The sequence below is a fragment of the Pan paniscus genome, chromosome 11 (assembly GCF_029289425.2).
Source record: "Pan paniscus chromosome 11, NHGRI_mPanPan1-v2.0_pri, whole genome shotgun sequence".
NCBI classification, from domain to species: domain Eukaryota; kingdom Metazoa; phylum Chordata; class Mammalia; order Primates; family Hominidae; genus Pan; species Pan paniscus.
Genome location: NC_073260.2, coordinates 71492603 through 71516043, shown reverse-complemented (window position 1 = coordinate 71516043; position 23441 = coordinate 71492603). Strand labels below are relative to the sequence as shown.

The window sequence follows — 23441 nt, the reverse complement described above, 5'->3', positions numbered from 1 at the left end:
GCAAGAATTGCTTTACAATAATTGTCAACCACTGAGAGTTAAGTCTCTATGCCCCCTTTAGCTAATAAGATAGGCCTGGGTAGCTATCATTAAGTCAAAGATTTTTTCGTGAAGGAGGAAACAGCTCCCTGATGAATTTGAGATGAGATTAGAAATGCTGAAAGCAGTGTTCTCAAACTTTAGCATAGAGAAGAACTGCCAGGGGTCTGTTAAAATATGAATCCGCTAATCTTACCCCCAGAGAATCTGTGTCTCCAGTGGAACTCAGGAGTTATGGGGGAAAAAAACTGATGAAGGATCCAAGCTACCTCCCACAAAGCAGTCTTTATATTTGGTTCTTTACTTGCTCCAAGAATCCCTAAGTTGTTAAAGTAACAGACAATGTAAGTAGACAGAAGCATCATTTTGAAAGACTTTCCTGTTCTCTCATTCTGTTTAACTAACTTTATTCCCAGTGAGTAAACATGAATCAAACCCTAGTCTAAGTAAGAAAACGTGATTTGAGGGAAGGGCTGGATCTTTGAAAGCAGTATAGAATGGAGGTTAGGAAGGGAACTCTAGACAGAGGCTGCCTGATTCAAATCTCACCTCTGTCACTGGTGCTTTGTGAGCTTGGGTGACAACTCGAATCTCTCTGTGCCCTCGTTCCTTCATCTGCAAAATGGGAATAACAATATTATCTATGTCTCAGAGTAGTTGTGAGCATTAAATGAGTTACTACATGTAAAAAGCATAAAATAGAAACTTTTAGTACATTTCAATAAATATATAAAAACTTATTGGAGAAACTCTTGTGTGACCTCACATACCTTGTAAGAATGGCATGAGAATTAGAGCATGTTCATAATTAAACAATTATGATTGTGCTATTTACTCCAAGTTAGCCAGGGGCTTTTTCCTTAGAGACCACTGTCATTTTCTACATTTGTCCATGAAGTTAATCCACATATTTACAAATCCTAAATGTAACTTTACTTTTATTTTCAATAGGTAACAAGTATTAAGAACCATATCACAAGGACTTTGATAACTGCTTGACTTTGTGTGCTTTATCTCATTTATTTCTCAAAAAAAAAATTCCATGGGGTAAGTACTACTACTAGCTCCATTTTACAGATGAGAAACTGATGTTGGCCAGGTGTGGTGGCTCACATCAGTAATCCCAGCACTTTGGGAGGCCGAGACGGGTGGATCACCTGAGGTCAGGAGTTTGAGACCAGCCTGGCCAACATGGTGAAACCCCATCTCTACTAAAAATACAAAAATGAGCCAGGTGTGGTGGCGCACGCCTGTGGTCCCAGCTACTCGGGAGTCTGAGACAGGAGCCTTGCTTTAACCTGGGAGGCGGAGGTTGCAGTAAGCCAAGATCTCGCCACTGCCCTGCAGTCTGGGAGACAGGGGAAGACTCTGTTTCCCCCACCCACCAAAAAAAAAAAAAAGAAAAAACAGAAAACTGATGTCACACAGCTAGTAGGTAAGTGCAGCTGGGACTCAAATCTAGGTTATCTGGCCCCATTCTTCTGTGGCAGTAGTTCTCAACATGGGGCAATTTTGCCCTAGTGGTAGACTGAATAATGGGCCCCCAAACATGTCTACATCCTAACTCACAGAACCTGTGAACATTACCTCACATGGCAAAAACACCGTGCAGATGTGATTAAGTTAAGGATTTGAGATAAGGAGATGAGCCTGGGTTATGCAGGTGTGCCCAAGAGAATCACGACAGTGCTTCTAAGAGGAAGGTAGAAGGAGTCAGAGTGGAGGAGAGGGCGATAGGATGACAGAAGTCAAGTTTGGAAAGATGCACTTTGAAGAGGTAAATGAGGACACAAGCCAAGGAATATAGGTGGCTACTAGAAGTTGAAAGAAGACAAGGGAATGGATTCTCCCTTCAGAGCCTCCAGAAGGAACCAGCCCTGCTAATATTTTGATTTTAGTCTCATAAGACTCATTTCAGACTTCCAACCTCTGGAACTGTGAGAGAATAAATTTGTGTTTAAGTCACTAACTTTGTCATAATTTCTTACCACAGCAATAGGAAACTATACCACTCTCCAGGGCACACATGCCAGTGTCTAGAGACATTTTTTCCTATTGTAGCAGGAGAGGTGGTACTACTTGGTAGTATCTAGTGGGTGGAGACTCAACCTCCTGCAAGACACAGAGCAGTCTCCCACAACAAATAATTATCCAGCCCAAATGTCACCAGTGCTTGACAGAGCAGGAGCACTGTCATGTTGGACAAACACCACCACTTTAAGTTCCAGCTCTCTTTCTAGTGTCATGCATTTCAAGTAAATCACTTCTCTTCTAACTACAAGCAGCCAGAAAGAGCAGACAGTAAAACACAGATAAACAGAGGTGGGGGGAAAGGCTCTTGGGTAACTGCCAAACTTCACCCCCATACAATGGGCCCCAGTAAAACAGTGGGCCCCAATAAGCACATTCCTTTCCCTTCAGGTGCACTAAGTTAGGGAAGCTAAAAGCAGAATTGGGGGGTATGCCTGCAGCTGCAGAAAGATGTATGGGAACAGACACACAACTCTCCCTCCCAGATAAGCACAACAAAGAGACATAGAAGCAGTCCAAGCCTCTGATAAACTCTTCCACCCTGAATCCTTAAAACCTCTTAGTGTGTAAGAGAGTGGGCTCTGACCTAACTCAGCCAGAAGCCCCTCTCAGGTTTGTTTTCTAAAATAAACCTGTCCTTGTTGACTGTCGAGCCACCCTTCATGTTTCTTTCCTATTTCTTTAATTCTTACAGTGCTGAGGTTGAGAAACCCTGCTGTAGAGCAGCAGAACAGGAAAATCTGCACGGAATGCCAAATACTTCCAATCTGTAATCAGCCTTCTACCTAGCATAACTCAGGCTGGTCTTTAGCACATCATGGACATGGATGTTGTATTCACCTGGTTTATTGCTAACCCACTAAAATCAATTATGGTATTAGAGGAAGCTTTTTTATCTATAGAATATAGTTCATGCTCCTCCCTCTGGTTTTGAAGGCTCCCCACAGCTCACTCCAACTTACTTTTCCAGCATGATTTCTTTTTAATCCCCTTTGCAAACCAAACATCCTTGGAAAAAGGGCAACTCTATGTAGCACAGGGCAGGAACGAATGAACGGTCTCCTCAATGACATAGTTGCGTGCTCTTACAGCGAAGGTATTCCACTTGATGCTAAAATTTCATGGCAAGAGTCCACTTGTTCTAGCTTGGTCATGTGCTCTCCCCTAAACTAATTCCCAAGGCCAGGGCAATTCTATTCTCATTTTATCCAAAGAAAGCACTGGAGACTTTGAAGATCATGTTTATGTCTATGTCATCCTGGAATTCTCCAAGGAATGCATTCTAGTGCCTTGCACATGTTGACATGTGAATATTGTTTGAATGAATAGCAGAATGAAAGACCAACTCTCTGGGATGCATCATCTTAACCTTCATCTCTCTGTCCCTTATTTTGCAGTTATAGCATGTGATACATCATTTCTGTGACAGATTTAACCTAAGTATTTGTAGCAAAAACTTTTTAAAAACCTAAATTCCTGGTCCAGAAATATGCTATTATTAAACTAAAGTTCAGAGTTTACATCTTCATAATAGAATATAGGTATAAAGTTATTGGAAAGGGACCAGACTATATGATTATCACTCAGAAATACAGCATTTATTAAACAAATCAACAAAGAAATGAGTATAACTCATAATTAATCAGTCTGGGCTCACTACATACTTATGTTCAAACTAGTAAATATTTTAAGTTTTCTTGAATTATAGCTTTAGATCAGGGCTGGCAAACTATAGTCATGTGTCACTTAGCACTGGGGATACCTTCTGACAAATGTGTTGTTAGGTGGTTTTGTCCTTGTGTTAGCCTCAGGGAATGTACTCACACAAACCTAGATGGTATAGCTTACTACACACCTAGCTTATATGGTGTGGCCTATTGCTCCTATGCTACAAACCTATTCCTTCTTCAAAGGTAAACTAACTTTAGCTTACTGTAACATTTTTACTTTTTTAAACTATTTAATTTTTAAAAATTTTTGACTTTTATAATAAATTTAGCTTAAAACACATTGTACAGCTGCTCAAAAATATTTTATTTCCTTATATTTTTATTCTATAAGCTTTTTTTCATTTTTAGAATTTTTACTAGTTTTTTACTTTTTAAATTTTTTGTTAAAAACTGAGACACAAACACACACCTTAGCCTAGGCCTGCACAGTGTCAGGATCATCAATATCACTGCTTTCCACCTCCACATCTTGTCCCACTGGAAGGTCTTCATGGCAATAACATACAGGGAGCTGTCACGTCCTATGATAACAATGCCTTCTTCTGGGTACATTCTGAAGGACCTGCCTGAGGCTGTTTACAGTTAACTTTTTAAAATAAGTACAAGGAGTCCACTATAAAATAATGATTAAAAGTATGGTATAGGACCAGGCACGGTGGCTCACGCCTGTAATCCCAGCACTTTGGGAGCCTGAGGCAGGTGGATCATGAGGTCAAGAGATGGAGACCATCCTAGCCAACATGGTGAAACCCCGTCTCTACTAAAAATATAAAAATTAGCTGGGCGTGGTGGCATGCGCCTGTAATCCCAACTATTTGGGAGGCTGAGGCAGGAGAATCGCTTGAACCCAGGAGGCGGAGGTTGCAGTGAGCCGAGATAGCACCACTGCACTCCAGCCTGGTGACAAAACAAGACTCCGTCTCAAAAAAAAAAAAAAAAAAACATAGATGTATATATATATAGTATATTAAATACATACACCAGCAAGTTGTTTATTACATTATCAAGTATTATGTACTGTACATAATTGTGCTATATATATATATAGACAGAGAGAGAGAGAGAGAGAGACAGAGAGACAGAGTCTCCCTCTGTTGCCAGGCTGGAGTACAGTGGCACAATCTCGGCTCACTACAACTTCCACCTCCCAGGTTCAAGCGATTCTCCTGCCTCAGCCTCCCAAGTAGCTGGGACTACAGGCGCCTGCCACCACATCCAGCTAATTTTTGTATTTTTATAGAGATGGGGTTTCACCATGTTGGCCAGGATGGTCTTGATCTCTTGACCTTGTGATCCACCTGCCTCGGCCTCCCAAAGTGCTGGGATTACAGGCGTGAGCCACTGCACCTGGCCAATTGTGCTATATTTTTATATGACTAGCAGTGTGGTAGATTTGTTTACAACAGCATCACTACAAACACTTGAGTAGTACATTGCACTTTGATGTCAAAATGGCTACAATGTCACTAGGCGATAGAAATTTTTCAGCTCCATTATGATCATCTTATGGGACTTCCCTCCCACGTCCAGTCCATCCTTTTTTTTTTTTTTTTTTTTTTTTTTAGACAGAGTCTCAAAATCCCAGCAATTTGGGAGGCTGAGGCAGGCAGATCACCAGAGGTCAGGAGTTTGAGACCAGCCTGGCCAACGTGGTGAAACCCTGTCTCTACTAAAAATACAAAAAATTAGCCGGGTGTGGTGGTGGGCACCTGTAGTCCCAGCTACTTGGGAGGGTGAGGTAAGAGAATTGCTTGAACCTGGGAGGCAGAGGTTGCAGTGAGCAGAGATTGTGCCATTGCACTCCAGCCTGGGCAACAAGAGCAAGATTCCATCTCAAAAAAAAATATATATATATGTATATATATGTGTGTGTGTGTGTGTGTATATATGTATATATATGTGTTTGTATATATATACATATAGATACATATATATAACAAAGTTTACTTCTCATAGTGAAGATAAATTCTCATCACTAGTATTGATTCTGGAGCTTTCTTTTCCAGGTGTTATAAGGCGAATTGTGTTCCCCCAAAATTCACAGGTTAAAATCCTAACCCGAAAACTTCATAATGTGACTGTATTTGGAGACAGAGTCTTTAATTAGGTCACTAAGTTAAAATGAAATCGTTGGGGTGGGCCCTAATCCAATATGCCTGGTATCCTTGTGTGAAGGGGAAATTAGGACACAGACATCTACAGAAAGACACCATGTGAAGACGCAGGGAGAAGGCGGCCATCTACAAGCCCAGCAGAGAGGCCTCAGAAGAAATTGATTCTGGTGACACCTTGATCTTGAACTTCTACCCTCTAGAATTGTAAGAAAATAAATTTCTGTTGTATAAGGCACCCAGTTTGTGGTACTTTGTTATGTCAGTCCTAGCAAACTAATATACCATGTTTCTGCCTTTACATACAAGTAGGCAACTATCATGTCTTCTCTTTACCAACTTCAATATCTTCTTTCCCCTCATACATTCATTTTGGCTTATCCATTGTCTACCATATCTTTTTTTTTTAAATATGTTGTCCAAATATTGTATCCATTGGTTCAGCACTTCTACCTCTAGGAAATTTTCATACTAAGGAAATTATACTAAAGAAGCACAAAGCTTTATATTATACATAAAAATTTGCATCCCAGCAATGCATATCATTTTCTCCAATTTTGAAAAATGATATATTACACATACTTTATTTTACAAAAAAGTAAGCCCAACATAATACATGTGTGATGAAATTTTCAAATAATGTGAAAATTTATAAGCAAAAAGTAAAGCCTTCTCTTACATTTACCCAGAAACCCACTCCCCAAAGAGCACTGTAAGAGCATATTATCTGCACATACGATTATAAATATAAATAAACTCATGTATATATTTCTAAAAACAGAAATGGGGAAACAAATACATAATAGTAGAATAGTTTCACCTATGATACCATGCATATCTTTCTATGTTAATTCAATTCCTTATCCTTCCTTCCTTCACTGCCTTCGTAACTCCTGCCCCACTTAAGAGAGCTAGATTGTCATCTTGCTGACACTATCTGTCCTTCCCTATCTCTCTGTTAAGTGTTATTTCTCTAGATTCACATAGCACCCTGGACGTAGCTAATAACCTCATATATGACCATAGTTAAGAATGATGGCACTAGGGTCAAACTGCCTGGGTTTTAATCCTCGTGTATTTATTTCCTGTTGCTGTTATAACAAATTACCACAAACTTAATAGCTTAAAACAACATAAATTTAGAAGTCAAAAGTTGTAAAATCAAGGCGTTAACAGGACTCTGTTCTTTCCGGAGGCTCCAGAGGAGAATTCATTTCCAGCTTCTGGAGGCTGCCTGCATTCCTTGGCTCATGGTCCTTTCCTCAGCCTTCAAGGTCAGCAGTGTGGCATCAAGCCTCTCTTTCCTTCTCTTCTGCCCTTTCTCTCTCTCTCTTTCTCTGTTTTCATCATCACATTCCTTCTCTGACTCTGACATTACTATTTACCTCTTATTAGGACTCTCCTCAACAGTGGACCCACCCAGATCATCCAGGATAATCTTCCTGTATCAAGATCCTTAACTTAGGTCGAACATGGTGACTCACACCTGTAATCCCAGGACTTTGGGAGGCCAGGTAGATCACCTGAGGTCAGGATTTCAAGAACAGTCTGGCCAACATAGTGAAACCCCATCTCTACTAAAAATATAAAAATTAGCCGGGCATGGTGGCACGTGCCTGCAGTCCCAGATACTCAGGGGCTGAGGCAGGAGAATCTCTTGAACCTGGGAGGTGGAGTTTGCAGTGAGCTGAGATTGCGCCACTGCACTTCAGCTTGGGCAACAGAGTGAGACTCCATCTTAAAAAAAAAAAAATCCTTAACTTAATCATACCTGCAAAATCCCTTTTTTCCATGTAAGATTATATTCCATTTTTACCATTTTACTTTACAGGTAATTTCGATGCAAGGTAATATTTGCAGGTACTGGGGATTAGAAGGTGGACATCTTCAGGGAGCCATTACTCAACCTGCCACACTGGGCAATGCCATCTTATTAGCAAGGCATGCCTCAGTCTCAACAGCTATTAAAAAGAACAGAGTGATCATCCCTACTCATAAGGTTGCTCTGAGGATTCAGTGAGTTCATACCTGTGAATGGTGCCTGGAACATCATATATGTTCAGTAGTGGTAGCTATTATTATTATTATTATTATTATTATTATTATTATTGATGGAGTCTGGCTCTGTCACCCAGACTGGAAGGCAGCAGCACGATCTCAGCTCACTGCAACCTCCACCTCCTGGGTTCAAGTGATTCTCCTGCCTCAGCCTCCCGAGTAGCTGGGATTACAGGCACCCGCCACAATACCTGGCTAGTTTTTGTATTTTAGTAGAGACGTGGTTTTACCATGTTGGCCAGGCTGGTCTCGAACTCCTGACTTCAGCTGATCTGCCTGCCTCAGCCTCCCAAAGTGCAGGGATTACAGGTATAAGCCACCATGCCCAGCCAGTGGTAGCTATTATTATAACTACATAGTTATCTAGTTACCTTCTTTGCTCTACACTAGACTGCTAGTTCTTGAAGAAAAGAACAGAATTTTATATATCTGTGTGTTCCCAGGGTGGAGCACAGGGTCTGGGACATATTAGGTGCTCAAGAAATATTTGTCAACCTGAATTACTCCACTTAAAAGACTAATATTTAGCCAGTAAAAATTATAGAGAATTTGAAATATTATGAAAAACATCATCATACATTATATTGTCATACAAAGTGACAAAAGCAAAATAAAATATGCACAATCACAGCTGTTTTAAATATGCAGGGCTAAAAATTATGCATAAAAATAGACTGGGAGGAAATATGCCCAAACATTAACACATTAACAGTTGGTGGTCTTGGAATTGGGAAATCATGGGTTATTTTTTCTTCCTGTTTTTTTATTTTTTAACTTCAGATTTTCTCTATTGAGCACATTCCTTTTCAAGATGAAAAAATAATTTACGTCTCATTTATACACACACATCTCTTGTTCAGTAGACATTAAAGGTGACATTATACATCAAGTCAACTCAACCTCTGAGTTACTGCCTAGCTTGCAGTTCTGAGTCCAGAATTTACCAACTAAATGAACTGAAGAAGTTGCTGTTGCGGATGTTGTTGTTGTTCTTGTTTTTGTGTCACCTGAGAGCTGAAGAGAGGGACCATCCACTCACAGGGCTGCAGCGGGGTCCGGTAGGATAAGGGCACATAAAGTGCCCAGCATGTGGCATGGCACACAATAGGCATGGAATAAATGTTAGATATTCTTCTCATGGTTACTATTACTCAGAGAACAATGCTGTCAAACACATATAGGAAGAATTATAAGGAGGCATATGTTCAGAGACAAGAAGCAAAGAAAATTGGAAATAAACCCAGCTCATTGCATGTCAGGATCTATAAGTTATTTCACTTTAGCTCCTTTCAAGGAAAGATGTACCAAGCTCAATAGTACAAGGGAGTTTTTTGTTTTTTTTTTAAACCATTCTAAATTTTAGCCAGGGAACTGGCTCTCATCCCTTGAAATCTCTTGCAGATTCCCCAGATGTAAGAAAGATCAAAACAACTGCTCCAGTAAAACCCGACATGGGGTCAGGCCATGTGTTCTGAGCTCCACATCACCCTCACGGATCTGAGGCTTCTCAGAATAATGTGGCAAGCACTGTTCCAACACTAACCTAACTGGTTAATGAGTTGTAACTTTCCCAGTTTCTTCTGGGAGCAAGGGCACTGTGTCATCCACACCCTATTGTGGTTAGAAGAGGCAACAGGAGGTAAAGGCATATTGGGAACAGCTGTACCAGGCTCCTGAACTACTTGGCACAGCACTTGTGCATGTCTCAAGCCTATTCCTTAGGAGCCGTGCCTTTATTTGAGCTGGAGCAACACGCAGTGATTGTCCTCAAAAGCTGGTCCTCCTCAGTCTTGACTACCCCTTTGTTTACACGTTGATCAGCAGGTGGTGGCTGAACGTTCCCCTTTGATTTCTGTGGCTCAGGAGCAGCGGGCTAAGACATGAGCTGAATAAACATCGTATCATTTGGCACTGGCAGGATTCCTGGTAACCCGGGTCAGGCAAGGTTTAAGAAGGATTAGGTTTAGATTAGAAAAGGGGTTGAGTTCTTTTTTTTCCCCTGTGGTCTCTTAAGTGCCTAGGGGTTTTGTAAGAGGAGAGTGGGCTGACCGCCTAGGCTCAGTTTCCAGAAATAAAAGTGGTGAGCTTGGTGTTCTTTTGCAGAAGACCTAAGCGTGTGCTAATTCTGAGTTTGGCTTCTGCTGTAAGGGTCGTGGGCTCTTGGGAATTTGGTGAAAGCTCTAGATCTTTTCTCTAGAGAATTGCGCGCACACACACACACACACACACACACAATTTTATTTATTTATGGTGCTTCCTGAAACACTCAGCCTGGGGGAATTTTAATAGCCCACACAGCTCACTAATAGGAGGCTGTACTCTTCCCCAAGGTGAGACTGGGGGGTACCCCCTCTGGCCATCCGCCTCATGGTCGCTCCTCAGTGACCACCGGCCACGCTGAATGAACCTTGCTGTCACACTGCCAGGTTTTCTTGGCAGTCTGGTCTTGGAGAGGCTCGCTGGGGGCTCTGGCAGTTGCTCTTGTTTATTACAAAGTCTTGCTCCACTCCCTGGCGACAGCTTGCAAACCAAAACTATTTCATTTCCCAGTTACAAACAGGTTAGAGGAGAGAGGGTGAAAAAAAAAAGGCAGACACCTTTTGAAGGCATGACTTCTCCTCGGCTTCCCTGGAAGGTTGGTTTTGTCCTCCAACGTCCCGCAGCTCTGGATTTACTTCTAGGGTAACCGTGGTTGTTTCTGCCTTCAAGTGAACAAAATTGCTGGTTAAATTTTTTCTTCTTGTTCTTCTCTCTCTCAGTGGAGGTTTTTCCCCCACCACTTAGAAAAAAGGATGAGGCTAATACTCTCCTTCCCCTCAATTAAATGGATGTTTCCCTCCTAACTGACTTACTTTGCAAAAACTGCAATGTGGATGAAAGGGGGATGGGTGCATGTATCAAGGAAAGATGGAAGTATTTTCCAATTCTATAAACAGCTGTCTGCCTCTCATCTTTACCACACAAAAACCATGGCTCAGAACCCTTGTAAAGGAGTGAGTAGGCACTGAAGTGTCCAGTGCACCATCTACTTGTTATGTGACAGTGAGCAAGTTACTTAACCTCTTTGAGCCCCAGTTTTCTCTCAGGATTAAAACAGTACCTGCTGCATAAGGTGGTAGTGAGAATTCAATGAGAATGTGGGCCTAGTTGTTAGCAGCTCTTTGACTCCAAGTTAACATTCAGGAACTATTTATTATTAATATTATAAACAGTTTTGTTTTGTTTTGTTTTTTAAACGGAGTCTCGCTCTGTCGCCCAGGCTGGAATGTCCACCTCCTGGGTTCAAGCGATTCCCCTGCCTCAGCCTCCTGAGTAGCTGGGACTACAGGTGGGCGCCACCATGCCCAGCTAACTTTTTGTATTTTTAGTAGAGACGGGGTTTCACCATGCTGGCCAGGCTGGTCTCGAACTCCTGACCTCATGATCTGCCCGCCTTGGCCTCCCAAAGTGCTGGGATTACAGGCCACCATGCCTAGCCTATAAACAGATTTTTATGCCCCAGTGGAGCACTATTTTTCCTCTAGAAACACCATCTAGCACTGCTATGGTCTGAATATTTGTGTCCCCCAGAATTCGTAGGTTGAAACCTAATCACCCATGTGATGGTAACTGAAGGTGGGCCCTTTGGGGAGTGATTAAATCACGAAGGCAGATCCTTCATGAATGGGGTTAGTGTCCTTATGAAGAAGGCTCCCAAGAGCTGCCTTGCCTCTTCCACCCTATGGGGACACAGCAAGAAGTGCCATCTATGAGCCAGGAGCAGCGCCCTCACCAGACACTGAATCTGCCAGCTCCTTGAGTTTGGCCTTTCCAGCCCCTATTACTGTGAGAAATAAGTTTCTGTTGTTGATAAGCTACCCAGTGTGTGTATTTTGTTCTAACAGCCTGAACAGACTAAGACATGTGTCTTAAACACAAACATAGGCTCTCTCCAATTTGTACTAGGAAGTTCTACTTGCCACACCTAGGATGAGTAACTAATTAGGTGACATCATTTTAGGACCTGGTTGAAAGTTCTAATCCTAAATAATACTCTTAGCACAGAAGTAAGGGCACGTGATATGTCCAACCTACTATACCAAGTAGTAAAGATATTTTAAAACATTCAGGCTGGGCACAGTGGCTCATGCCTATAATCCCAGCCCTCTGGGAGGCCGAGACGGGTGGATCACCTGAGGTCAGGAATTTGAGACCAGCCTGACCAACATAGTAAAAACACTGTCTCTACTAAAAGTACAAAATTAGCCAGGCGTAGTGGCACATGCCTGTAATCCCAGCTACTTGGGAGGCTGAGGCAGGAGAATCACTTGAACCTGGGAGGCAGGCAGAGTTTGCAGTGAGCTGAGATCACACCATTGCACTCCAGCCTGGGCATCAAGAGTGAAACTCTGCCTCAAAAATAAATAAATAAATAAATAATAATAATAATAAAACCATTCAGACTCTGCTCTTCATGTAACACCACCGTCAAGTCAGCAGAGAAGACAGTACAAGTTTTTATAAGAGTAAATATTTGTTGGAGCACTTTGCATGTGCTAATAAATGTCCTAAGCAATTTATCTAGTTCAGTCTTTTCAGTAATCTTCTGAATAGGTACTATTATTATCATCATCATTTTATAAATGAAAACAGAGTCTCAGAGAGGTTAAGTGAATGTTTCAGAGTCACAGAGCTTGTACGAATGACAGCTGGTACTAAACTGAGAGTCTACTGCATTATGTGGATTTAGTCTCTTCTAATTCTTATGAGCCTGTGTTGCTTCTCTTTAAACTCCCTAAAATAATAATGTTCAGTTGAGAAGTTCGTCGTTGCTCACTTTAATAGGACTGAACATCTGCTCCTAGCAGAATTCTTAGATGGCTTAACACTGTCCAGAGCAAACTCAGCTTCAGATTTATGTAAAGCAACTTTCACATTGTTTGTGAAACTGATGGATAATTTATTTTTTAACCACCATGCAGAAGCAAACTGTGTAAGGGCACACATCCTTCAGTGCTCACAAATAAAAGGGGAAGAAGTAATAGTGTTCATTTACATCATCCACAATGTTTGCTATAAAACATAAGAAACAGTTCTTAAAGCCACGTACAGACTCACGCAGCGGTGCTTCTGCAAAAACTTACGCCATGAACTCTAGTCTATTCTCTCATTTCTTTTTTTGAGACAGAGTCTCACTCAGTCGCCCAGTCTGGAGTACAGTAGTACGATCTCAGCTTACAGCAACCTCTGCCTCCTGGGTTCAAGGGATTATTGTGCCTCAGCCTCCCGAGTAGCTGGGATTACAGGCATGCACCACCGCACCTGGCTTATTTATTTATTTATTTTTGTATTTTAGTAGAGATGGGGTTTCACCATGTTGGCCAGGCTGGTCTTGAACTCCTGGCCTCAAGTGATCCATCCACTCAGCCTCCCAAAGTGCTGGGATTACAGGCATGAGCCACTGCGCCTGGCTTATCCTCTCATTTCTATTGGCCCTGAGCAAGTTTGACATCTGAACTAAACTTCTTTATGTAATGTTTGTTTTGTTTTGTTTTGTTTTTTCCTCTGATTGTAAAAGTGGTATATGTCCATTATAGAAAATTTAGAAAATGCAAGTGTGTATAAAGAAGCCACTCAAATGAACCAAATTTCTTAGTGTTTGATCTGGACTCAGATTCACAGGCTCATTTGGCTCTTAATAAAATTCAGAGTTGTTTTTGTGAAGGACTACAAGGATAAACCTTTGGATTCTAGTGTAATTTAAGATATTTTACTGGTGGGGCACGGTGGCCTATGCCTGTAGTCCCAGCACTTTGGGAGGCCAAGGTAGGCAGATCACTTGAGGTCAGGAGTTTGAGACCAGCCTGACCAACATGGTGAAACCCCATTTCTACTAAAAATACAAAATTAGCCTGGTGTGGCGGTGCATGCCTGTAATCCCAGCTACTTCAGAGGCTGAGGCAGGAGAATCACTTGAACCTGGGAGGCGGAGGTTGCAGTGAGCCGAGATGGCGCCACTGCACTCCAGCCTGGGCAACATGAGAGAAACTCCATCTAAAAAAAAAAAGATATTTTACCATAAGTCATTTTAAAGAAGTCAAGTTAGAAAAGAATTTTTTTTATCTGCTCCTAATTGTTATGGGTGAGTATCCAGAGAAATGTTGAATGGGGAAAAAGTAAGCCTATGACATTCTTCAATGCTTTCTATTGTACAGCAAACTGGATTCTTGCCTTCTCTGAGCTTTCAAATGAGCTTTCAAAGCTATGGTTTAAAAAGACAACTAGAAATGTGATTTCCTACTCCTCATTGTTTTTCCATTTTTCTTCCTATTTATAAAGGATTAAAATGTTATACCTAAAAAAAAGAAAATTGCAAAAATCAGGTTATATCTACACCATTTTTGGATATTTGCAGTATTTAATATTTCCATCTTATCTGAATATGATTCAAAGAACAAATTACTTCCACATATATTTCTTTCTTCCTATAATGGCCATCAGACACTTTAAATCTATTTAAAAGTTATTTTCGTGTATTGGCTGCATATGAACATGTAATGGAAAAAGTTCAAACCATTAAATTTTCCATGTTCTTAAATCAACCATATTGAATTGACATTGTGTGTTCAGAATGTCCCCAATCATATGTAAAAAAAAAAATAGGTAGACATTAACCTAATTTTCTTCTTTCTCTTTCACTTGGTTTCAAAGTCAAATTAGAGGGGAGTTGATTACATATTACACAGCACTACTTCCCATGTTATCTGTGAGCCAAAATTTCATAAGGCAATTAGTATTCTCAAATTTACAATCCACAACTTCAGAGGCATTAACTGCTCAGGTAATTATTTATTTATGTAATATTTACTTACTTGCTTATCACTTCATCCGAGAACCTCAATGTGATTCATAAATATTAACCTATTGTAATTATGTGTTATTGCAAGAAAATAAGATACATAGTTATTAGTATGTTTTAAATCATTATAAGCTGTGCAGTTGATCAAGAAAGCTGATATTTAGATTTGTGGTTATAACTTATATCTAACTTATAGTTAAATCATTGTTCTTCTTCTTCTTTTTTTTTTTTTTTTTTTTTTGAGACACAGTCTTGCTCTGTCGCCCAGGCTGGAGTGCAGTGGCACGATCTTGGCTCACTGTAAGCTCTGCCTTCCAGGTTCATGGCACTCTCCTGCCTCAGCCTCCCAAGTAGCTGGGACTACAGGCGCCCGCCACCACGCCCAGCTAATTTTTTTTTTTGTATTTCTTAGTAGAGATGGGGTTTCACCATGTTAGCCAGGATGGTCTCGATCTCCTGACCTCATGATCCGCCTGCCTCAGCCTCCCAGATTGCTGGGATTACAGGCGTGAGCCACCACACCCGGCCAAATCATTATTCTTTTTGGTGTCAGTGATGTGCTATCATATATTGAAAGAATTCTGGGTGATAGTTCAGCATTGCGAAGTGATAGCAGAAGAACCTGATCCAAGTTTATTCTTCTCTTCTTTAGGATTTCCAGTATTTTATCTCTAACATAGTAGGAATGTCTTGAATTAAGCATGTAGAATTTTATTTTTAGGGTCCTCCAAATAAGTCATTCTCTCGCGTCCTAGCATGACCTTCAGTAACCAAACAAGCAAAAAGTCTAATAATTATAAATATAGTGTTTACCAAGATAAAAAAGGTAAACAAACATTCTTATGATACCTAGTTAGTCTGTCTAGGCTTGTGACCTTTTCCACTGAACTCTGAACACATCTGGCTTTTTCCTGCCAAACCTCAGATCTCCGACCTGTGTTATTTGTGGTCATCGCCTTTGCTGTTGTTGTTGCTTTTAAGTTAATTCTGTTAGGGTTGTGGAGCTCCAAGCTGTGAATTATGATTTGTAATCTCTTGTGTTTATGACATTCTACTTCTTTCCAACATGATTTATGGCTGACCTTATTTTTAACATTTGGACACAATGCTTTTATATTTCAAAGCTGACCTTTGATCTTTGTGTGTTCTATTTTGTAAATCTTAGGTGATGGATCTTGGGAGCCACAGGCGAGAGGGGCTAAAAAAAGGTCCCACAAATGTGGTGATTGTTTGTTGGCTGCCATGATTCAACAGCAGGGTCATGAAAGCTGATGCAGGGAGCTGCTCAGACCAGGGATGAGTTTGGACGGTAAATCTGAGTCACTGCCTGATCCAGCAAACTCCCCAGGTGCCTCTGAGTCTAGGATCAGGGTCATCTTTGACTTGAGAGTGCATAACAATGTCTGCTTTCCCAAAAGAATAAAGATGGAAAGCCCTGTTATCCACTTTTAATCATATATTTTTTCTAGCAATATGCTAATTTAATACATCAGCACCTGTATGTCTCTCAACATGTCAATAATTTTAGTCATGTTAACATGCTGATAACTGTGCCATTTTAGTCATTTGAGTTTTCAGACTCATAAAACAGATGTGCCCCCGTGAGGAATACTTAGATGGCTTTCTCATAGTTTCCAACTTGCCTACATTTAAATTAATATAAAATAAGTAATTACATTATAAAATTATAGTTTCCCAAAAGATTTTTGAGTCCAGATCCCTATTGTCCTAAAAGGTGGCAATTGTTTGTCTTCGGTAGACTGTTAACTTCATAATTTTCATTAAGATTAATTCTATTAATTCCTTGGTCCATCCCTATATTGAGTAACCTATTTTCTAGGATATCTTCCTAAAACAATGGAACTTCTTACTGAAGCAATGTAAGACTGGCATTATTATTCTGCAGCAATCCTCCAGGGAAACAGAAAAGTGACCATTTCCTTCCTTTGCTCCTTCCTTCATTTCCTCCTTAATTCCTTTCTTCCTAATTATTTTATTTTTATTTATTTACTAGAGACAGCGTCTTGCTCCGTTGCCCAGGTTGAAGTGCAGTGGCACTATCAAGGTTCATCACAGCCTTCACCTCCTGGGCTCGAGTAGCTGAGATCACAGGTGTGCACCACCACACCTGGCTAATTTTTTTTTTTTTTTGGTAGAGACAGAGTCTACCTATGTCACCCAGGATGATCTCGAACTCCTAAACTCAAACAATCCTCCTACCTCAACCTCCCAAAGCACTGGGATTACAGGCCTGAGCCATGTGTTCAACCCCCCCTTTCTTCCTAATTTACATTCTAGTTAAGGGGAAGTATATGAATCCTGAGCACAAGCTATGTGGCTAACCAGTCAATATTCAACTACCAAGGCTTAAAACTTTTATCTCTGGCTGGTTGGAGATTCACCCAAACTCTATAAAATACAGTGCCATGGAAGAATATCTCATGGAAAAATCCCAGGCTTTGGATTTTTTTTTTTTTTGGATGGAGTCTCACCCTGTCCCTCAGGCTGGAGTGCAGTGGCGCAATCTCAGCTCACTGCAGCCTCCCTCTCCTGGGTTCATGCGATTCTCCTGCCTCAGCTTCCCAAGTAGCTGGGATTGCAGGCATGCGCCATGATGCCCAGCTAATTTTTGTATTTTTAATAGAGACGGGGTTTCCCATGTTGGCCAGGCTAGTCTCAAGTGATCTATCTGCCTTGGCCTCCCAAAGTGCAGGAATTACATCGTGCCCGGCCTGGATTTAAATGCATTTTTATTCCAGTATGGCTCTTCCATTTTACCTACTGTGACATTGGACAAGCTAACCTGATTCAACATGTGTAGAAGAAAGAAAACAATAGTTAACTAATGGAATGGTGATGGAGATTAAATTAGATAAGAAATGCAAGTAATGTGCCTAAAATAGTGACTTTCACCTGGTAGACGCTCTCTACATAAACCTAAAAATAATTTTAGGTTAGGTTTATGTAGAGAGTGTCTACCAGGTTAAAGTTAATTTCTCAAATATTTGAACAATTCCCATTAATTGTAATTCCTGCACTTTGGGAGGCCAAGGCAGATGGATCACTTGAGACCAGCCTGGCCAACATGGGGAAACCCCGTCTCTACTAAAAATACAAAAATTAGTCAGGCATCATGGCACATGCCTGTAATCCCAACTACTTGGTTTAACCAAACCTAAAATTATTTTTAGGTTTATGTAGAGAGCGTCTACCAGGTGAAAGTTAATTTTTCAAATATTTGAACAATTCCCATTAAATTTCCCCTTTTATCATTTTCTCCAGTAACTTCATGAAGAATGGTAAGCTTTTCTGTATGTAAGAATAATCTCACCTTTCAAAAAGAAAATTGCCATTTCTCTGTAACATCAACAATTATTCCTTATCTATTTTACTTGTATAATCAAAGAATAATACAAACATGGAAACAGATGAAGAGACATCAAGAAACTCTGCCTTTGCTTAGTTGGCAACAGCTGATAATGAGATTCCAAAGGGGAATACTGTAAGCAGGGTGAATTAGGAGATTGAACTGCAAAAGATTCAGAGAGACAAGATTAAGTTACATGAAGATAGCATCTAAAAAATGATGAAAGATGAAATTCAGGCAAGGTGTTCTGATGTATTGGCAACATGCAAGATGCTGCTGGACAATCTCCTGGGAATCACTTAACCTTAGAGGTAATTGTGGAGTGAAAAATTCATTCAAGAGATTGCCTAAGAAGATAAATGCAAAAGAGGCACTAAAAAAAACGTGATTAATGCTCTCAAAGGCAATGGGCAGGGGGGATCAGGATAATAATGAGACTTTACCATTTCACAAAAGATCTTTGCATGTGTCATCTCTGTATTGCAGAGCAACCCTGAAAGACAGGAACTGCCCATGTCATCATTTTATAGATGTGGAACTGAATGAAGCTCAGCCACAATTAAGTGACTTGCCCAAAGCCACACAGCCAGTAAAGGACAAGGCCAGGACTTGAACGTGGATCTTCCAATTCTAAATCCATTACAATCTGCTCTAAAGGACTGTCAAATGTGATGTTTCACTGAGGAATAATGACTTTGAATAGCACCATTTTATGGTAGAAGGCAAACTATCTTTCTGCCTTGAATACAATAGTTCCCCATTAACTGAGGTCAACTGTGGTCTGAAAATATGTGAGTACAGTACAATAAGGTATTTTGAAAGAAAGAGAGAGACATTTATATAGTTTTTTTTTGAGACAGGGTCTTGCTCTGTTGTCCACAGTGGAGTGCAATGGCACAAACAAAGCTCACTGCAGCCTCAACCCCCTGGATTTAAGCAATCCTTCTGCCTCAGCTTCTAAGTACTAGGACCACAGGCATGCGCCACTATGCCTGGCTAAGTGTTTTATTTTTTGTAGAGATGGGGTTTTGCCAAATTGCCCAGGCTCGTGGGCTCAAGGGATCCTCCTGCCTCTGCCTCCCAAAGTTCACAGCCATAAGCCACCTTGCCAGCCTTACATAACTTTTATTACAGTATATTGTTGTAATTTTTAATTTTATTATTATTGTTGTTAATCTCTTACTGTGCCTAATTTATAAATTAAACTTTATAATTGTTATGTATGTATAGGAAAAACATAGTATGTACAGGGTTTGGTAAAATCTGATTTCAGGCATCTAATTGGGGGCTTGGAAGGTATCCCCCCAGATAAGAGGGGACTACTGTAATGTTCACCTGAATAATTTAGGGGAATGTTTAGAAGCCTTAGTTATAGACATTGACTCTCAGGCTATCCCCAGTCTCTAAATGTTTCCTGTGTCAACATACTCAGTTTCTGAGGGACACAAATTAAATATGGGCTCCAGAAGACACTTCAGGCAAATATACCCATATTAATACAAAATAGGACTTAATCCCAAACCCATATGGGTTTTCTACCCTGGTGACCTCAGCTGGGCTATTTCTTGGCTTCTGGCTGAATAAGGCTTAGTATAAAGGCAAACCAAAGATCATGGGCTTGAGTGTTGCACTCGACATCACATGCGCTTTTGCTGCTAATCTTGCAGGAAATTACAAAATAAAATTAACTGAGGTACAGCTTGTACACTAAACTACATATGCAGTAAAGTACACAAACCTTAACTGTACAGCTTGATAAATTTTAACATATGTATACCCCGTGTAACCCCTACCATCAAGATATAAAACGTTTCTGGTACCTGCAGGGCATTTCAGAATATCTGTAAAAACGAACTTACCCACTCTAAACTGTCAATGGGAGGAGGATGGCCTTTGCCTACGGTCTTAGCAGGACAAGCAAATAAAAGCACTAATTTTTAAATTTCAGGAAGTCTTTAGCTCTTCAGAGGCAGACCCTATGCTTAGAATGAGGGTGGGTCAGGCGTGAGCTGGCCAGCACTGTTTCCGGCTGGGTCTCTGCAGCATTTCCTCTTTCTGTAGTACTTGAGCTGGTTTTCCTCAGAAGAACCACTCCTTTCCACGTGTTTGAGTCACACTAATCCCATCCTCCTGGAGCCAGGGTTGGATGATGGGAATGAGGCCTAAGCCAATGAGCGTGCTGCATTCCCAGCTCACACTGACAGGCCTAGGGGTAGGCCCAATGTAAAGCAAGGAGAGTTTTGCTGAGACAGGGAGCCAGAATCAGGAAGGGTGGAGCCAACACACTGAGACAGAAATCAGATCTGCTGACACGGCCGAGCTCCCTTATCTACCCACGCCTGAAACAAGATCCACCCTTGGACTTCTAAGTTATAAGGCTCAGTAGATCCTCTTGTGTCAAGCAGCTTGAACTTTGTTTTCTGTCACTTGCAGTCAAAATGACCCAGTAAGTTTCTGGGAGGGCTAAGTTGTACCCTGTAAGAGAATGAGAGGAATTTTTTCTTCTCTTAAAAGAGAGTGGGCATAGAAAGGAGGGGAAAAGGAAGAGAGGGAGGCTGGAGCCCGAATTGTGGCAGAAAAGGAACGAAAGATTTGTTTTTTAAGAACAAGGACAAGGATGATGAATATTGTATTCATGTTTTTTACATTTTATGCAAACTACTTTCACCTTTCCCAAACTCCAGCAAAGTTGACTACATATAAAAATGCCTGTGTGAGTGTGTGTGTGTGTGGGTGTGTGTGTGTGTGTGTGGGTGTGGGTATGTGAGAGAGAGAGAGTGAGAGAGAGAGAGAGACAAGAGAAGAGAGAGGATGGGGGAGAAGAAGAAGGATGAGGAGGAGAGGAAGGCAGGCTGGCTGGCTGGCCAGGATCTACATTGTATTGAGGTGATACAGAATAAGGAACACAAGAGGCAATGAAAAGATTATCTCTAAACTCAACAAATTCAGCAAAATAGGAGTTTGAAGCCAGAACTGATCATGGGAATGTAAGCCCTCTGGCAGTGCATGGAATTGTTGAAGACTGAGTTGGACTTCCGCAAGTCTTGGTATGGGGGATTGAGCCTATCTCCTCTAGATCTTAAGAGGCAGGGTGACCCCAACTAACTAGGGCTGACATTATCCCTAAGTCTATTTATTTGACAATAACATTACTTGCTAGTAAGAGTTTTCTCAGCCAATTCTAACTTTGGGTTGGTTAAACAGGAACCAAAAAGGCAAACAAATAAAAATCTACACAGGGAGTGAAAAACAGATAATAGCAAAATATTTTTCAAAAATGTCTTGAAATAAGGAACTTCAAAATTAACAAACTCTTTCACTTTACTGATATGCAAGAAATCTGCTTCCCAAAGCCCAAACATACCCAAAGGAAAACAAAATGCATGCACTTTGCTTTGCTTAATGCGGTTGCCTGTGCAAAATGCTAGGCCTCCGTGAACGTAACTCACTCACAATTCTCTGAAGTTACCAGTTAACCCCAAATTAGACATTTACCATTTAATAGGAAAAACATGTGCTTTCTCTAATCCCATCACCGCACCCTACCTTGGAAGTTTTTCCATCAGTTAACATTTATTAAACTCTAATGGCACTAGATGTAACCTCCACCTCCCGGTTCAAGCAATTCTCCTATCTGAGCCTCCCAAGTAGCTGGGATTACAGGTGCCCGACACCACGCTCGGCTAATTTTTGTATTTTTAGTAGAGACAGGGTTTCACCATGTTGGCCAGGCTGGTCTGGAACTCCTGACCTCAAGTGATCCACCCGCCTCGGCTTCCCAAAGTGCTGTGGTTACAGGCGTGAGCCACATACCTGGCCTATAATACCTTTGAATGAGTTACTTTGTGTTGATATCCCCCATTAGTCTTTAGGGACAGAGAGGGTTCTAGTAATTGAATAATTTTAATAAATATTTTTCCATTTTTTCCCAATAAACTCATCAAGTGATTACCTTTTAACTCCATCTGGGGAATTTTTAAAGGGCTTTCAATTACCATGTATGTTTCTATTTAATTTGCAATCCATCCTACTAACTGTTACTATTATAAACATAGCTTTAAGTCTGAACAATCCAATGCTGATTAGAGGTTTTCAGCATTAAGCATTGGTTGTGGTTCTAAAGTTTAACAAACAACACAATACGTAATTCTCTGGCACGTCCAGCCTTTTCATGTCATGCGGTTGAAGCCTCCCTCTATTTATGAGACAAGCAAACAGAATGCATACTATAATCAACTGAGCAGGCTGTGATTAACTTTGCACAGAGCCGTCCCCAAACTCCCTACAAACTCCATACTGGTTCTTAGATAAAAATATGGCAATGCATATTTCTCTAATGAAGAGAAAATGTCCAGTTAAGAGCATCTGATGTTTCTTATTTTTTAGGTGATTATAAATCAAATTAGCACAGGGCCTGTTCACAGCTGTCTGTTTTATAGTTCTATATTATTTTCCCTTGCTTCTCCTACACAAAGAAAACATTTGTGGGGTGCTGTCCTTTATTTATTTATTTATTTTGAGACGGAGTCTCACTCTTGCTGCCCAGGCTGGAGTGCAGTGGTGCGACCTCGGCTCACTGCAACCTCTGCCTCCCTGGTTCAAGTGATTCTTCTGCCTCGGCCTCCCAAGTAGCTGGGATTATAGGCGCCCTCCACCACAACCAGCTAATTTTCATCTTTTTTTAGTAGAGATGGGGTTTCATCATGTTGGCTAGGCTGGTCTTGAACTCCTGACCTCAAGTGATCCTCCCACCTCGGCCTCCCTAAGTGCTGGGGATTACAGGTGTAAGCCACCGTGCCGGGCCAAGGTGCTGTCCTTTATAATGTGGTTGGGGCCGTTAAATTAATTAACTGAGTAATAATGCAGAAAGCCCATTCCCATCATCTTAAATGCAGCACTATCCACCGATATTTGCAAAATAAGTGGATATCGCAGTTATTTCCATGTTTCTTGTATGAGATCTAGTTGTTTAAAAATGCATGTCATGGCCAGGCACCATGACTCATCGCCTGTAATCCTAGCCCTTTGGGAGGCCAAGGCGGGTGGATCACTTGAGGTCAGGAGTTCCAGACCAGCCTGGCCAACATGGTGAAACCCCGTCTCTACTAAAAATACAAAAATTAGCTGAGCGTGGTGTCGGGCACCTGTAATCCCAACTACTTGGGAGGCTCAGATAGGAGAATTGCTTGAACCGGGAGGTGGAGATTACAGTGAGCCGAGATCACACCACTGCGCTTCAGCCTGGGCGATAGAGCAAGACTCAGCCT

The 23441-nt window shown here is 41.0% G+C and overlaps 1 long non-coding RNA gene across 2 annotated transcripts in view; it reads right to left on the bottom strand.

Moving 5' to 3' along the window:
- The window catches only part of LOC130540490 (uncharacterized), a 37771-nt gene extending 17548 nt beyond the window's left edge, over positions 1 to 20223 (bottom strand). Inside the window, exons 1-2 of one of the 2 annotated variants that reach the window (XR_008954460.1) lie at positions 20034 to 20223; positions 10567 to 10671 (exon numbers count right to left, since the gene is read on the bottom strand). This is a non-coding gene — a long non-coding RNA (uncharacterized LOC130540490). Of the gene's footprint in view, positions 1 to 10189; positions 10672 to 20033 lie in introns of those variants that run through there. The other variant, XR_010109183.1, reaches the window with a different exon arrangement.
- Positions 20224 to 23441: the final 3218 nt, after the last annotated feature.